General features: G+C 40.2%; 1 pseudogene; it reads left to right on the top strand.

Annotated features, from left to right (window-relative positions):
• The first annotated feature begins 4,042 nt into the window (after positions 1-4,042).
• On the top strand, positions 4,043-9,968 carry LOC148054526 (uncharacterized; annotated as a pseudogene).
• The last annotated feature ends 8,440 nt before the right edge of the window (positions 9,969-18,408 follow it).

Below are 18,408 nucleotides of genomic sequence, written 5' to 3'. Positions count from 1 at the left end.
TGCGCCAGGAGAAGTTTAGGTTGGATATTAGGAAAAACTTCTTCACCGAAAGGGCAGTCAGGCACTGGACCAGGCTGCCCAGGGAAGCGGTTGAGTCTCCATGCCTGGAGGTATTTAAAAGAAGGGTAGACGTGGTGCTTCAGGACATGGTTTAGTGGTGGACTTGGCAGTACTAGGTTAACGGCTGGACTCAATGATCTTAAGGGTCTTTTCCAACCTTAATGATTCTATGATTCTGTGACTGGATAGCTGATTTCCTCCTAAGAAATTTGCAATGAAAAACATGCAAGCAATTTTTTTTATTCAAAAATTGAGGTCAGTGAACAAATATACTTTTTTTTTTACTCTCTCCTGTGAACTCCGATACATTTCATTTCTGGGTTAAAAAGTTTCTTTTCATGAAAATTAAAAACAATTAAAGTTCAACTAAAAAGTGAATTTTTATATGCTACCCTTGTTCCCAATTCAATGTACACAAATATACTTGAAAAAATGAAATGTATGTGTGATTACAATAAATTATTAATCAATTACTGTAATGAAATTAACAGTGACTTAAGGTATATTATCTCACATGAACTAAGTATCTGCTAGAATGCAATGGTTGGCTACTGTGGTGAAATAAAAAGCATAGTTAGAAACACATATTCCAAATACTCTTAGCCATCTCAGAAAATGTTACAACCTCATCTCATTTAAATGCTAAAAATTTTTACTGAAATCTTTGAAAACCTTTCTGTGTGTACTTTGAAACTGACTCTGTACATCCTCTCCTATTTATTGCTTGTTTGTAGTTTTTAGCAACTTTGGGGTTTGTTTAGGAACTATTCATTTTCAAAGTAAAAATATCATTAGCACTATCCTTCAAAATGTGAACTGGGAAAAAAAATTGAAGAACCATGGGATCTATTGTGTTCTGACCCTTCTAACAAGAACAAATCATTCATGCTACAAACATTTTGGTGCCTTATGAAATGGGTAAAAGCTAGCATTCATAACAGTGAAGAAGCTGAAGCTTTACATATCCTTCTCCTAAAATATGTACAATTCACGAAATTCATTAAGAAGACAATGAAAAAAATGTTTGGCTTTTCTTTCTTAAAATAGAACTGGTTGAGATGTAACTGGAAGTGAACAAAATTAATGAAGTGCAGTATTTTTATTATTTTATGAGTATTAATGTACATCGGGACCCTGATCATAACTGTGTAACACAGTTCCATGCAGTCACTCATATCAGAGTCATTTGCACCATATAAAAAAGGACAAAGGTGCCTGAAAAGGAATCAACTGTAATTAGAAATTGTAGTGTTCTTAAGGTCAGAGCCACTAAACAACTTAAAAGTTATGTGCCTGAAAGCCACACTGGCCCTGAAGTACAATGGGGTCTCCTGGCTTCCAATAGTGCCCATGAGGGAAGCTAGAGCTTCATCTCATGGGAATGAAAATTTACTTTTTGAAGACCAACCAGGCTGCAACCCATCTCTGTCTCTTCCTTCTGCTGCTGCTGCTGACAGAGCTGCCCATAAAACAGGTGAAGATCTGCCAAGATGTTTATAGCCAGTGTTTTAAAATCAACCATAGTGCAAGATTTGTATGCTGCACCAATCTAGCTTTAGAAACTCTGCTTTTCCTAATCCCTAAACTCATGAACTAAATTCCGGTTTACCTTAACTGTGGCAGTTCCAGAGCTACTTCACAGGGCAAACAGGTAACGATAGCAACTCTATTATCCACCTCAGGGTAAGCCATTCCCACTTGCAGAAAAAAAAGTCTATCATTATCCGTCTGCATTCTTCTTTTCATATGGTATCTTGGCTATTATAACCCTCTGCAGGGAAACAGGATATTCAATTAGCAGATTCAATTTTCTCACCTGCAGGGAACAGGGGAGGGAATTAGGCTATATTCGCCTAGCATAGTGCACTGACTATGAGCTCAAAAGGTGTTTATAGGCCCTATTCATCACTCCTGCTGAATGTTTTGTGAAAAATAGTGATTCTGCAACCATTATAGGTTCCCACACACACATTGACTTTTTCTCAGTCCAACATCTTCATGCTGCTTATCAGTTTTCCTGAGACTGCTTGTAGACACATATTCCCAGAGTCTTCGCAGCACGTCACAAGTTGTTGTGCATGTTGCCTAATCAGTGGGAAATATTATTATTCAAAGTGTGTTGTAGGATCTGAAACAGCCAGGCCACAGGGCAGCCAGACATAGAAGAGAGAAAAACTGACCTTGTAACAAAGATTCTGTTTTGTTTAACCGGAGTGGTGATATAAAGTACACAGGGGGACTGGGAAGGCTGCAAGAAGTAGGGCAAAACGGAAGTGAATGTTGGCTGTCCAGGTGGACAAGACAAAGCCTCTGAATGATGGAAAAATTAGTTTTGCATGGCACCTTGAGTGACTGATGGGAGTATGGGAGTAGAGAGGAAAACAGAAGAAAGATTCTGACATGTGAACAACAAGGCATCCCAAAAGAACTGGATTCCCATATGTCAATCTGTAAGATCAGATCATGCCTAGTTGTAAGTTCACCTGGGCAGATGTAGAGCTAATTTAACATGTCCTGTAGCTGCTGATATGTCACACAGTCATATATCAGTCACACTGTAAGTTGCTTATAGTACAGTCTGTTGTTCTATTCACTCTATACATTGAAGTGCCAATGGAAGTGGGGAGAAGCTTTTGCTGCCACTGTAGGACTCCCTTGCTACCTGTGGTCTGTAAGAATCGACTGGTGAGCAGGCAGCATCCCTTCCCTCAGCTGGCTGCTCTGACTGATGACCACCCCTAGTGCTGCTCAAGAGACTTCTGACAGGGCTTCCAGCTTTCATACATCTAGTAGTGGCCCGCTGACATCAGCTCTCTCACTTTGCTGTTTGATTAGGATAGATTTTAGGATAGGAAATTTCTGACAGCATGCCTTTTTGGCAGAAGCTGAGATTAATTATTACAGCAAGAGAATGTACAACAGCAAGCCTATCCCCACAGCGCTAGATACATCAGAACATGGTTTGTGAGATTTTCTTCCATTTTTGTGTTAGTATATTCATAGAGTTAATTACCAGGCTCAGCTGTATTGTATGTAAGATTAGGTCAATTTAAGTGACTAATTTGCCACAGAAATCTTGTAAAACTATAGATGCTAAAAAATAAAATGCCTCTTAAAAATCAGATTTATTGTGGTATATAAAACAGAAGAAAATTACAGGCAACACTCTATGCTATTGTAGCAAGAACATTGGTAGACAATGAAGAACTTATTTGTTCTCTCAGATTAATATGTTTGGTAATTTCTCCTTAATGAGCATGAGAATTGCATTATACACATAGCTCCCATAGACATACAGAGCATGTTCTCAGAAAGGTTTACAGGAAAAGCAGTTGTAAAATTTTCAGCTCACTTTTGAAAATCACTTTCCCATCATTGATATACTTCATCTGGATTATGGAGTTTGGGTATAGAGTAGGCAACATATAAACCCTGTAACTGACTACTTTATAACAATAGCAGTGTCCCTGTGAACTGGCAAACAGTAGGTTCCTCTTGTCTGCTCTCCCCCTGGGCTCTGAAGCATCAGTATCCTCATTTCAACAGGTGGAATGAAGACTTGCTCCCTCTTGTCTTACCTTATTGCTTTGTATTTAGAACACTTGAAAACTGGAATGTGTACTAACCTTTAAGCTACTGTATAAAACCCCACCACTTTCATTCACTAAGAGCTATGCTTACCCCAAGAAAAGAACTTGCACAGCAACTAGGATGGAGTGGGTTCTGACTAAGCTGCTGAAGCAAAGGAGGCAGTTGCTCAGATCACACCCTGTGCCACTTGTTTCCCTCTGGCTGGGTATAAGCAGCTCCCTGATCTGCGTGCAAGAGCCATGAATCACCATGTACAGGCATCTGGCACCATCAGGGAGGACAAGGCACCGCGTTCAGCCCCATGGCATTGTTCTGTGACAGCAAGCGCCTGGAGCTGGCTGGGCTCAAGGGGCAGAGGTCAGCCAAGAAGGTATGAGAGGTTGGTCTGAATATGGACATGGAATCTGGATTCCTTGATGGGACTGATGGTGTCGTATTTTGTGCATCCTATCAAAGTACGTAGCCAGGTAACAGGGAGCATTGATCAGTAGTTCTATCAATTAACCAGCAGAAATCTCTGTATCATCCTTCAAAGCAAACGGATGTGCTCAGTAGCGGAGGGTGTCAGGCAGAGCAGGAAGGAGAGTACAAGCAAGTAAAGCCAACCCTAGGATGTAAAAAAAAGAGCTTTTGGTAGGTAGCAAAGTTTTGGACAATCTTCAAAGTGAAAGACAGACGTTTATTCTAGAGATCTATGTATGACTGGGTGAATTTATTTCTAAGCTAGGAAGACTGCAGGGAAGACCTCACTCTGCCAGAACACAGTGAGTAGATTTGTCTTAAAACCTTTTTATTTAAATAGTCTTACCAAGCAGAGCTGAGCTTTTTCTGTTTAAAGAAAAAAAGGAATTAAGGAATAGATGCTTTTAGTGGGGAGACATGTTTTAACAGAGGGATAGTGCAGAAGAAGAAACAGATCCTTTGAGATAGGATTTTATATATATTTACCTCAGAGTCCAGGTGGAACCTTTGTGTACTACATCTGTATTTTTTTGCTGTAAAGCTCCTGATCAGCACTTCAGGATGTCAAGTAAGCAATAAAGCATCCATACTGGATAATATTGCATCATGAAATTATATGTGACCCTTACCTATAGGTGTGTGTATATCTTACACAACACTTAAACAGTAAGTTTAAGTAAGGGAGAGAGCTTTTACTAAATCACATCAAAGCACATAATGTATACAGCATAAGCAGCACAAGAAGAGAAAAACAAGAATAAAAAAATGGATGTAAATATCCCATTCTTACCATATGAGCACAGGAACTGCCTTTTGACATATTTTCATCAAAGAGCAGGAGAGCAAACAGCTAATGCTCTGAAACATCAATACTTTCTACTCAAGCGTTCAAAACAAGAAAAGACCTTTAAAATATTGAAATCAAATGCTAAAGATATATAAAATTACTAAAAATGGAGAATTGAATGTGATAAAGAGGAAAATACTTCAAAACGCTTATTTTTCAAGCCCTGAGGCAAATAAAACACTATTAGATCACAGTAGATGATTACTAGTAACTGTAAGGGAAGGCAACCTACTAAACTGATCACATCAAAAATATTATATTTCTGCCTTTTATCACTTTTTATTATCCAATATTCTGAAATATATGGATGAAAGATTTCCATTCTCCCGTAGGTAAATTCTTCTGATGCATCATTTTCTGAGAATTTAACAGTATCACAGTTCCACTGTTCATCTGTGGCAAGGCACAGACAGGCTACAAATGGAAAGAGGGCTTGAAGGTACAAGACAGAAAATGCAAACAGGGTGAAAAACAGAAATTGTGCCTAACTTGATTTAATGGTAATTGAACTTGCCAGGTGTAATTGTTTGGGCCTGTGTTGCCTTCAAATGACACAAAGGACCTACAGAGCAGCACTGCAGGAAAGAAATCAAATCTGCTGATAGTGCAGAAGTCATTGAAACTGAGAGCCCAGTTATTTCAGTAAGCAAAATTAAAAAGAAGTAGTAAATAGGCTGATGAGGCAAGTCATACTAAAGTGATGAATATCAGGTTTAAAAGTGAACAAGCAGACATCTGTGATGTGTCTAAAACCAAAAACAAACCTCAGACATGCACTTACATTGTTGAACAGGTGAGGGAATACACAAAAGCTCCCGTAGAAGGGAAAAAGCCTTGCGCTGGAGGACAGCGAGTCATGCTGGAGATACTTTCATTCCATATGTGCAAAATGATGATGTTATTTTCTTTAGCATGCATAATTACTGGATTTCTTGCAACCCAAATTCCTGCAGCTATGGTAGGGGAAGGCTGTTGTTATTTATGTCTTTGCTTGAGAGACAATACCTCCTCTGAATGCTTCTCTTCCGAGTTGATTGGGTAGGGGGTGGGTAGAAGGTGCGTCAGGTAATTATTCTTGTCTTCTATGAAGCTGAAGGAAAGGCAACTTTCTGACCCCTTGCCAGTAGAGCTGGGTTATGGCATCCTTGACATATACTTCAGCTGTTTTCACATAAATTGACAAAAAAACCTGTATGATTCAATCCTCAAGTGGCTAGAGTATTTCACTGCCATAAAACTAGTAAATAAGTACCTAATTTTCTTTGTTTGGTTTCTTTATTTATTGTTAAGGGGGATAGGGGACAGGATAACAGGATATGCTGTTATAAGTTTTTCGTTTCTCTTCCAAAGAGCATATTCTTTCACCAAAGTGACAGAGCTCTTGTTTCATATTTCCTGAGCAATGAGTCGCCCTGTGAAGTGTCACATCAGGTTGTGTCAGTCACATTGCCTTGCTTAATAGTCAAATGAATAGATTTCAACTGGAGCAGAAACTCTGGAAAGGTTTTAAAAACAGCCTTGCGGTAACAATGAACTTGCCCTTTACAAATACCTACAGAGAAACAAATTAGAGAGGCTGATGTTCTTGCAAACAGAAGATGCACCTGTTCCCCATCACCCAAGACAGTTTTCACATCAGTCGTTATTACAAGTATGATTCTCCAGCCTCCTGGCTTTAGCCCACAAATCTGCAGAGCATATTGCCTCTGAGCCTTTTTGTAAGACCATCTATCAAGAAGCCGGATATAAAGATGTATGTGCGTGTAAGAACTAAAAGCATTAAAGTATTTTGCATAGTATTGGTCTTACCTTATAAGGAAAGAGTTACTGGTGTGATGAATTTAGAAATGATATGTGATATAGTGCTGTGTCAAACACTGTGGAAGTAGGTGCTAAATCATTCACTATGAAGCACTTTACTTCCTTACTGACTGTGAGCACACTCTTAGAGTTCATCCAGAAGGCTGCCTTCTGAACATTCCCCCTGCAAATCATCAAAAACTAGCTGAATTGTATATTATACGACCATAGAAAGACACCTGTGGGTAAAGAGGGGAGAGAAGCACAGTTTATCTTCTTTTGCTTTGAAACCAAAACATGACCCCAACTCACTTTTTTAAAGAGCAGTCTTACCCTCAGAGTGGGACTTACATGACAGAGCGAACGTGTACACTGAAGCTAATCATGTAGATTCCTTCTTAGTCAAAGGAGACAAATACATGCAAGTCATCTAACCCTTTTGAGGTATCTTATTTAAGATGACATGGATTAGATTAAAAGTCCTCTTTCTCTCCATTGACTGATAAAAGGAACCTAGTATGACTAGCTCAGAGATAGATGCTCACGTAGTTGATATCTGAAGTTACGTGAGACTGTCCCATCTTTAATTCCTGGAGAGGGTTTACAGTGTGGATTCTAGGTATAGAAAATTCACTGTGGTCAAATAAGATACAGTTTCTGGGATATTTAAGGCATACTCAGAAAATTCCAAGGGTTCTCCTGTCTTGTATTTTGTAGATCAGCATAATGAAAGCTACTTTGGGTACGGACTCCAGGACAGTGGTAGCATCATGTAGTACACAGGGACCTTAAGTGTATAATACAGAGCTGTGAATTTTACTTTAAGGGCCAGATACCTACCTTACCCTTTGGATTTGCTAAAACTTTCCAATTTCCTCTGAAAAAAATCTGCATTCAGAGGACAGTCTTGTGCTAAACATAATGCTATAATGCTATATCTAAGCCTTACTATTGGCTTTGATACCTCAATGAACTACAACAGACTCTTCTAGCCTTCAGTATCTGGTGACTTACCAGAAGACCTAACAACATGGCTGAACTGCTTAGAAGGCTGAAAATGCTTTGCTGAATGACAATCAAATACCTCTAGACCTTCTGTGACAAAGGCTAAATAATTGTTGTTATTATATATTCTTAAAAGGCTCAAGGATTTGCTCCACTTTTAGTATGTTCTACCTTTGAACAGGAAGGCCTCAGAATGTTAAATCTGAATGAGGTAGATAGTTTGCAGCTCAGAAACAACACTTGTGCTTATTATTGGGAAAAATGAGCAAAAGTGTAATGCAGCTGCTCTTCAATTTTAGCTTACTTTAAAAAAAAATGAGGCCACCATCCTGGGCCCATCTAATTAACAACAGCTGGAAAATGCTCTAGGCCAATTTTCCCATTAGATAAATAGCTATAGGATTTAACAGAGAACAACAGTTTTCCCAGTACAGGGCTGTAAACTGTTCTCTAGGGTATACTGACAGTATGAGAGATGCTAGTTTGGGAAGCAGTAGATATTTTAAGCCTCTAGCGGAGCTTCTCTCTAGGCAAATAGACCAACACAGTTGTTGCATGCGTAAGAACTGGCATGGATGATAGTAGATTGGACGTATGTTTTCCTTGTCAAATAATTTAGTTCCCTAGGGTCTGATTCCCTGATCCACTTCATATGTAATTTAGACTCTCTTTTGAAGCAAACCAACTGGTTGCTCTTGGATAAAATCTAGATGTAAATCTCAGATTACTTTGCTCCAGGGACTATTCTGTATAGAGAAAAAGAATGAAATTACACACAATTTCAGTTCCTTCACCCTGCTTAACCTATAAGGCCTACCCTGATTCTTCAGGTTGCCTCACGTCCATTTTCCGTCATGGAAAGGAAAACAGATACTTAATGTTATGCTATATATGCTTAATGTTATACCTGCCAAACAGATACTTAATGTTATGCTACAAAAAGATAATTTTTGAAAGCCTATGAAACAATCCTCATTTTCAAGCCCCGCAGCTTCACCCTGCGGCCAAGGGTATATCACAGGGAATCCAGCAGATACTTTTGTCAAATACAGTGCAGTGTAATAGCACTCCATGGAGAAGGGTTCATCATTAGTACAGACACAGGAGCTTCTGCAACTCTTGGCTTGGAGGCCTGGAATCACTCCCAGGCAGCATGTCTTTAGCAGTGTAAGTATAGAATCATAGAATCATAGAATGCTTTGGGATGGAAGGGACCTTTAAAGGTCATCTAGTCCAACCCTTCTGCAATGGGCAGGGACATCTTCAACTAGATCAGGTTGCTCAGAGCCCCATCCAGCCTGGCCTTGAATGTTTCCAAGGATGGGACATCTACCACCTCTCTGGGCAACCTGTTCCAGTGTTTCACCACCCTCAGCATGAAAAATTTTTTCCTTGTGTTCAGTCTAAAGCTACGCTCCTTTATTTTAAAACCATTACCCCTTGTCCTGTCACAGTAGGCATTGCTAAAAAGACTATCCCCATCTTTCTTGAAGGCCCTCTTTAAGTATTGAAAGGCTGCAATAAGGTCTCCCTGCAGCCTTCTCTTCTCCAGCCTGAGCGACCCCAGCTCTTTCAGCCTTTCCTCATAGCAGAAGTGTTCCATCCCTCTGATTAATTTTGTGGCCCTCCTCTGGACCCACTCCAACAGGTCCATGTCCTTCCTGTGCTGAGGACTCCAGAACTGAATGTGGTACTGCAGGTGGGGTCTCACCAGAGCAGAGTAGAGGGGCAGAATCACCTCCCTTGACCTGCTGGCCACACTTCTTTTGATACAGCCCAGGATCTGGTTGGCTTTCTGGGCTGCAAATGCACATTGCTGGCTCATGTCCAGCTTTTCATCTATCAGTACCCAAAAGTCCTTCTCCTCCGGGCTGCTCTCAACCCCTTCATCCCCCAGCCTGTACTTATACCAGGGATCGCCCTGACCCGGGTGCAGGACCTTGCACTTATCCTTGTTGAACCTCATGAGATTCACAGGGGCCCACTTCTGGAGCTTGTCCAGGTCCCTCTGGATGGCATCCTGTCCCTCAGGCATGTCGACTGCACCACTCAGCTTGGTGTCATCTGCAGACTTGCTGAGGGTGCACTCGATCTCACTGTCTATGTCATTGATGAAGATATTAAACAACACTGGCTCCAGTATGGACGGACTTGTGAGGCACACCACTTGTCACTGATCTCCATCTGGACATTGAGCCATTGACCACTACCCTCTGGATGTGACCATCCAGCCAGTTTTCTATCCACTGAAAAGTCCGCCCATCAAATCCATGTCCTTCCAACTTAGAGGGAAGGGTATTGTGGGGGACTGTGTCAAAGGCCTTACAGAAGTCCGGATAGATGACATCCATAGCTCTTCCCTTGTCCACTGATGCAGTCACTCCATCATAGAAGGCCACTAGGTTGGTCAGGCAGGACTTGCTCTTGGTGAAGCCATGCTGGCTGTCTCAAATCACCTCCCTGTCCTCCATGTACCTTAGCATAGATTCCAGGAGGATCTGTTCCATGATCTTCCCAGGCACAGAGGGTAGGCTGACAGGTCGACAGTTCCCAGGGTCCTCCTTTTTACCCTTTTTAAAAATGGGTGCAATGTTTCCCTTTTTCCAGTCCCCAGGGACGTCACCTGATGGCCATGAGTTTTCAAATATCATGGAGAGTGGCTTGGCAACTACATCATCCAATTCCCTCAGGACTCTGGGAAGTATCTCATCAGGACCCATAAACTTATGTATGTTCATGTTCCTCAGGTGGTCGCAAACCTGATCTTTACTTACAGTAGGAGGAACTTTACCCCCCTGATCCCCGTCATATGGTCCACTGACTCAGAAGGTGTGAGGAGCGAGGTTGCCAGTGAAGACTGAGGCAAAGAAGTTGCTGAGTACCTCAGCCTTCTCCTCGTCTGTTGTTACCAGCTTGCCACTATTGCTCATCAGAGGGTGTACGCTTTCTTTAACCTTTCTTTTCTGGTTGATGTACCTGTAGAAGCCCTTCTTATTATTCTTTGCATCCCTTGCCAGGTTCAGCTCCAGCCGAGCCTTGGCCTTCCTGACCTCGGTGCCGGGAAAGGTCATGGAGCAGATCATCTTGAGTGCCATTACGCGGCACGTGCGGGACAATTGGGGGATCAGGCTCAGCCAGCATGGGTTTATGAAAGGGAGGTCCTGCTTCACTAACCTGGTCTTCTTCTATGACAAGGTGACCCACTTAGTGGATGAGGGGAAGGCTGTGGATGTTGTCTACTTGGACTTTAGCAAGGCTTTTGACACTGTCTCCCACGGCATTCTCCTGGAGAAGCTGGCTGCTCACAGCTTGGATAAGTGCACTCTGCGCTGGGTTAAAAACTGTCTGCGCAGCCGAGCCCAGAGAGTGGTGGTTAATGGAGTCAAATCCAGTTGGCGGCCGGTCACGAGTGATGTTCCCCAGGGCTCAGTATTGGGGCTGGTCCTATTCAACATCTTTATCAATAATCTGGATGAGGGGATCGAGTGCACCCTCAGTAAGTTTGCAGATGACACCAAGTTGGGTGGAAGTGTTAATCTGCTGGAGGGTACGAAGGCCCTACAGAGGGACCTGGACAGGCTGGATCATTGGGCCAGGGCCAGCTGTACGAGATTCAACAAGGATGAGTGCTGCGTCCTGCACTTCAGTCACAACAACCCCATGCAAGCTACAGGCTTGGGGAGGAGTGGCTGGAGAGCTGCCTGGCGGAAAAGGACCTGGGGGTGTTGGTTGACAGCTGCCTGAACATGAGCCAGCAGTGTGCTCAGGTGGCCAAGAGGCCCAATGGCATCCTGGCTTGTATCAGGAATAGTGTGGCCAGCAGGACCAGGGAGGTGATAGTGCCCCTGTACTCGGCACTGGTGAGGCTGCACCTCGAGTACTGGGTTCAGTTTTGGGCCCCTCACTAGAAGAAGGACATTGAGGTGCTGGAGCGTGTCCAAAGAAGGACAACGAAGCTGGTGAAGGGTCTAGAGAACAAGTGTTATGAGGAGCGGCTGAGGGAGCTGGGGTTGTTTAGTTTGGAGAAGAGAAGGCTGAGGGGAGACCTTCTTGCTCTCTGCAACTACCTGAAAGGAGGTTGTAGCTAGGTAGGGGTTGGTCTGTTCTCCCTAGTAACAAGTGATAAGACAAGAGGAAACAGCCTCAAGTTGCTCCAGGAGAGGTTTAGGTTGGATATTAGGAAAAACTTCTTCACTGAAAGGGTGGTCAGGCACTGGACCAGGCTGCCCAGGGAAGTGGTTGAGTCCCCAATCCCTGGAGGTATTTGAAAGACATGTAAACGTGGTGCTTCAGGACATGGTTTAGTGGTGGACTTGGCAGTGCTAGGTTAATGGTTGGACTCGAAGATCTTAAGGGTCTTTTCCAACCTTAATGATTCTATGATTCTATGGTTCTATGATTCCATGATTCTATGATTCCTGATCTTATCGTTACACAACCAGGCAGTGTCCCTGAATATAGTCTGTGCATTTATCACTGAGCCAATAACTTCCACAGCTACTGTCTGTATCTGATGCCTCCATTCTAGAAAGATAACAATACTGTGTTCATGGCAGAGTTGCAGGAAAGATTAAAAGATTAACTAAAGTCACACTGTGAATGACTCCACAAACTCTACGTCTTTAGCTTCACAAGAAGGAGGTTAAAAGGCAACCTCATTACATCCTGTAAGTAGTTACAAGGAGACCAGAGATGTCAGTGTGCTGGTATGTCTAAGCAGCAAGTAGAATATAGATACATTCAGGTGAGGAAAAAAAAACATGGTTTTTTTAATAGTGAAGATTTTAACCTTTGGAACATATTACCAAGAGGAGTGGTAGATTCATCATCGCTCAGATTTTTTAAACTGAGATAAGATTTTATTTTATTTTTCCAGAAGACTTCTTATTGTTCAAACAGGAATTAATTTAAGAAAGTTCTTTCCTTTACAGAAGGTTAGGCTGCATGACCCTTTCTTGATGGGTAATCTAAAATCTATTAATATAACAAAGAATTATGCTGACCACAGAACTCAACCACCCATTTGTCCTGTTCATAGGATACATCCTCTATAACATTCAGACATGTTTATAGAACGTCACTTAATTTTAATCACAAAAATTCTTCATGTTGGGCTGTCTAGCCACCTCTTTTCATTGTATAACCCACAAAAATAGCAGCATTCTAGTTCTGCTGGTCATACACATAACCCATATTTATTTCTGTACTCTTCCTAAGATTTGTGACATAATTACAAAATTAAAACTGTTTTAAAATTTTTTTATTTTGTTTTACTATGATTTTTATCTCAGTTGTCTCTACAGATCAGCTTCAGCATACTTCCCTGTTTCAATTCAGGTTTCTGGCCTCAATATTCTCTGTTGTACTAGTTATATTTTCCATTCAACAGATACCCTTTAATGACTTCTGTGTAGATCTAATCACATTTTCCTCCCAACTTGTTAATTTCAGATTGTTCCTACAAAGTTCAAAATCATTCTATCACATAGAAACAGAGCAACTGATGTCAACATCAGATTACTACTTAATCTGGCACATGAAAATAAACTGTTAGTTTGCATGTACATTTGTCTTTACCCATAACTTCTCTCATCTCTCTCAGGAAGAAGAGTTAAGGAAGCAGCATATCTGAGTTTGCAGTAGAAAAAAATAAATACATGAAAAGTTTAATTTATTTGACTTAGAAAGGCATGTGTTGAACTGATACTGAGACATTGTTATCCTCCAATTTTCTTTCATATCCTAACTTGTGGTGACTCCAAAAATTTAGTGTTTCAGGAATCTCTTTGCACAGCTATTTGTTTTCCTCTCCAATGTCTCATAACACTCTATATGAGGGACATTCTATATGAATTACCATTCTGCACATGGATTTGCCATTTTCTCGACAAAATAGATTAGCTTTGCCATTTACTGGTATCAGGGAAAACAGAAAGAATGTTTGTCTGGATTATTTGAAAACCTCCTTCAGTTTCTTCTATAATTGTAACAATCAGACTTGACTCTTCAGAAATCAGAATGGAGTGAGTGGATTTTGATATTTGCTTCTGCTACTTCACACTGTTCTACGCAGATAACCACAGCAAAAGGGATCTAAAATTTTGCAGGAACAGTACATTAATGGAGATTCAGTGCCAGTATTTTTGTCAATTGTTTTGTTATGAAAAAGAAATATAATTTTCAATTACTTTGGTTTTATGATAGACCTTTTTTTTCCTCTAAGTATATGCATAATGTCATGTTCTATTACCACAGCACTCTCAGATTTTTCAGTTATCAGTCTGACACATTGAGATGCACATTATCTAAGCTGCTGATTAAAATTATATCTTTTTTGATTAATATAGCTCTCTATAATCCTGACTAAGCATAATCTGCAGGGCATGGATATTACATATTTCATGGCCTGAGTACCCTTTTCACATTTGAGAAAATCTTTTTTTTCCTCAGATGCATTTCTTGAAGAGATTTCTCTTGTGAGGCTGATGTTCAGATAGTTTGTATTGCATTTCACCGAAGAATGATGTTATCCATATTACAGACTACGTTCTTTCTTTCCCTTGATATATACTTCTCCTTGGATGTATTTTGGATCAGTGCTATGTCTTGACTTGCTTCCTATATTTGTTTTGGATTGATGTTAGTTCAAATGGCTGTGGCTTGGCCTTCATCTTGAGGGTTTTATGGCCTAATATTATCCATTATTGATATGAAAATAGTACTGAGGGACTGAACCTGTGAACTAAAATGTTAAATACGTACTGGGCAAGTGTGGAACAAAGATTCTCTATCCCAAACCACTTAACAAGCTGAATATGAAACAGAAGACAATATGGGATATATTGAGAAGAGATATTTTGAGAGGACAAAAATTTACACTTTCAAGGTTCCACTGTGTGAAATCACTGGTCTTCATTGCCCATTACCCTGTCTCTGACTGTAGCTGGTAACAGATGTTTAAGAAGTGTTAGAACAGAGCATGCATATAATATCTCTCCAGAAGAATCCTGGCGAAGTTTTAGCTGCACAGCATTTTGATTAAGAAGTGGTGTCTTTGCAGTCAATATCCCTTCATGAATATTTCTTCCATGAGACTGTCCAGCTATTTTTCAAAACTATATACAGTTTTAGGCAAAGAATTTCACAGCTACTTTATGTGATGTGTTATGAAACATCTCCTTCCATCTGTCACCAGGTAAGAAGACATACCATTATTGAGTTAGACTTTACTTTGAAATTATTTCCACCAGTATTTTCATGTCTTGGTGATTTAGTTGTGAGAAGTATCTGTGAGAACGTTAGCATAGTAGATTACATCAAATTCTACATCTTTATTTAGAATGAAATCATCCCAGTCATGAAACACAAAATTTCTTCTTTCTAAAGAAGTTCTACTTAACAAAAAAAATATTTAAGGTAGGTTAGTTGCAAAGAGTGAGAGGGAAAGGTTATGTGTTGTGCTGATCTTTGGTGGGTCAGAGGTAGATTGCATACAAGTGTACATATGCTCATATATTGTAGTAATTAGACATATTTTTGGAATTGGAAATGGTGTAATCCTCCTTCTCTGTGTCATTTAGTTCAGAGAACAATTACCTTAGGCAAAGAGATTCTGCAAGCAGGATACACAACTTGGTATAAAACAATTACTTACTGCCTAATGCACACAATGGATAGCTAGGATTAACTGCTGGGTTAAGCATTAACATGCTCACCACTCCCAAAAGTCAGCTAATGAATTTTGGCTGGCCAGGCAGATGCTACTCAGGTGGAAAGGGTTGCCTCTGATGTTCTTTGGAATGGCCTGGCTCCTGTTGTTTGGTTGGTTGGTTTTTTTCTCCCCTTAAAATTTATCTTTTCATATTAATACTTTTTCTCTTTTATTCTTGAGCTGCTAATATTCATCATCTCAAAAATCCTGCCTCTGACTGCAGTTTTACTATCCTTATCCTGCATGGCTCTACTATGCTAACGTTCTCACAGATACTTCTCACAACTATACTGTTTCCTCAGGAGTCTGAGACAAGGTTACACAGCTGTGCTATATTGGGAGTAGGTCTTGTATAACAAATATTTGAACCCTTGAGATCAGTGTTAGGATGGAATGAATCTGCATAGACCAAGAGTTGCTTATGTGCCTCATCCTACAGCTGTTTAATGTAAATATGCCCAAGCTTTCTCCCTCACAGTCAGGAAGAGACCCAGAGGCATACTTATCCTTCTTCCTCTCTGAAACCCAACAAATCTACTGTTGTTTTCTTCAGAGTGAATTCACTTCAGAGATTGATCATGCTCCATTCTCTGTCCTCCCTACCCTTATGTCATGCTTATGTTCGTAACTCTTTATAACCTGGAAGTTGCTACACCATGAGAGACTGACATTGTAGAATGGAGTGCTTCCAAGCAAAGACAGGATCCTTACTTCACTAGTAAGTGTGAGTGCCTCAGTACTGACGTCTTCCTCTCATGTCTCTGAGAAAGTTTAATGTTACCTAGATTTCCATACCTTGGATTCCTAAAGAAAGTGTACCTGTCTCTGAAGAGAGGCCAGAGCTGTAAACCCCTAGCAGCTGAAAGGTCCCATGCTGCCATGATAAGGATTTGGGGAACCTTTTAGTCTTCTGAATTTCCTACTAGACAATTTAGTCATGTTCCCCTACAGAACCCTGGCTTTTGCAGAGCCCATTCAGAGGCACTCCCAGTTCTGTCCTTGGGAAATCTGTGCGGCTGATTTAGGTCTGTGGATTCTTCTTCAGGGTCAAAAGCCTAAAGCTTAAGTACTGCCACATGCAATCCTCTTGTGAATTTGAGCGTTATTCTCTCTGGTTGGTTTCTAATTGAGTACACTGGGACTCCTATTATACAGTAATTCACTGCATGCTTGGTCAATGCTTACGCAGTTGCATGAATACAGCCCATTGCAAATTATAGTGTGTTTTTTCTGCCTTTATTTCCTAGCTGTGATCACCATCAAGATTATATAATGTCTTGCCCATGGAATAAGATTCTACATGGATTTTTTTGTTGGTGGTTGCTTTGGATAAATTATCTCCTGTACCCTTTTAGTATCAGTATGCTCTCACTGACAGCTTGTTAAGTTTACAAGAAAAAGAATCTCTTGTATTCCCAGATGTTCAGCTCATCTGCCAGAATGAGAACTGAATTAGGAACTAAATAATTAGAAGGTGACATATTACAGAACATAGAGCAAGCTAGAGTTATACCAACTCAGTAATCTTGAAGTCTATGGAAACGGCTGGTTCCTTTAGAGTTTTATACAAGATTTTAACCTACATATTTTAAACCAGATGGGACATTTATTATTATTTCTCATTTAAATTTATGTTATCTTTAATACTCTTGAGTGCAAAGTGTTCGAGACATTAAAATGTGCAAATGTAAGTGTATGTTTTATGCCAGCTAGGCAGACAATTAGTTATTTTTTTTTTAAAGAACACATCAATTTTTCTTAGTTTCAAAATCTCAAGTATATACTAGACAACACCTTCTTCTTAAAAGTTCATAGAACACATGTTTAAAAGCTTAGAAATAAACCAGACCTATTTCCCATCGCCAAGGAAAAATCATGAATACATGCCTTCCCAGAAGAGGAAGAAGAGAGGGATTGCTATATCAGAAGAGAAGTAAAAAAAGTATTATCAATCAAACCAACATAATAAAGAATCTACAATAAATAATTTAATTTCAGTTAAGTTCAGGATTTCACACATGTTTTGAGTACTCAAGCACATATCTTCTATAGTACTGGAAAACATAATGCAATTTCTCCTGTTTTGGGCAAGCTTATGACTTCAGCTATTGTACCCAACAAAGAAATAATTCTGCTGTTTCTTTTAGGTCAGTTTTCTTAACCATTCAGAAGTATATTTATATATGGGCCCACTTGCTATAGTATTAGAATGTCTTACAGCCTTTATATGTTTACCTTGGTTACATCCATCTAGAATAAGGAAATATGACTATCTTCATTCCATGGTAAAAAATTCTAGCAGATATTTCCACAGGGATTTCTAGGCCTTTAAAACTGAAGATACCTTCAATAAAGCAAAGAAGTTAGTATAAGTCCCATGGTAGTAGTCTAATCTCTGTGATATCTCCAAGATCCAGTTACACTGTGACATGCTTCCTATTGGAGGAAGGATTTTTCTTCCTCTAAAGTGCTTATGCCTTTCTATGCTCACTTTTATTCACTATCAGCCAATTAACTGATTTCATTCTTAATGGCTTTTATTCTATATGTGAAAGATATCCAGATGGTGATCCTTGAAGGTTTCTGAACATTTTCTAGTTTCTTAAGATAGATAAATTGTCATGGTTTAACCCCAGCCAACAACTAAGCACCACACAGCCACTCGCTCACTCTCCTCACAGTGGGATGGGGGAGAGAAACAGAAGGATAAAAGTAAGAAAACTCATGGGTTGAGATAAAGACAGTTTCATAGGTAAAGCAAAAGCCACGTATGAAAACAAAGCAAAACAAGGAATTCATTCACTACTTCCCATCGGAAGGCAGGTGTTCAGCCATCTCCAGGAAAGCAGGGCTCCATCATGCGTAAACAGTTACTTGGGAAGGCAAACACCATAACTGTGAATGTCCTTCCTTCATCCCCCAGCTTTATATG

Source organism: Nipponia nippon, unplaced genomic scaffold (genome assembly GCF_047370975.1).
Source record: "Nipponia nippon isolate SJK-2023a ecotype South Korea unplaced genomic scaffold, ASM4737097v1 scaffold_3, whole genome shotgun sequence".
Taxonomy (NCBI): domain Eukaryota; kingdom Metazoa; phylum Chordata; class Aves; order Pelecaniformes; family Threskiornithidae; genus Nipponia; species Nipponia nippon.
Note: the sequence above shows the minus strand (reverse complement) of the source record. Positions and strands in the feature narration are given on the sequence as shown.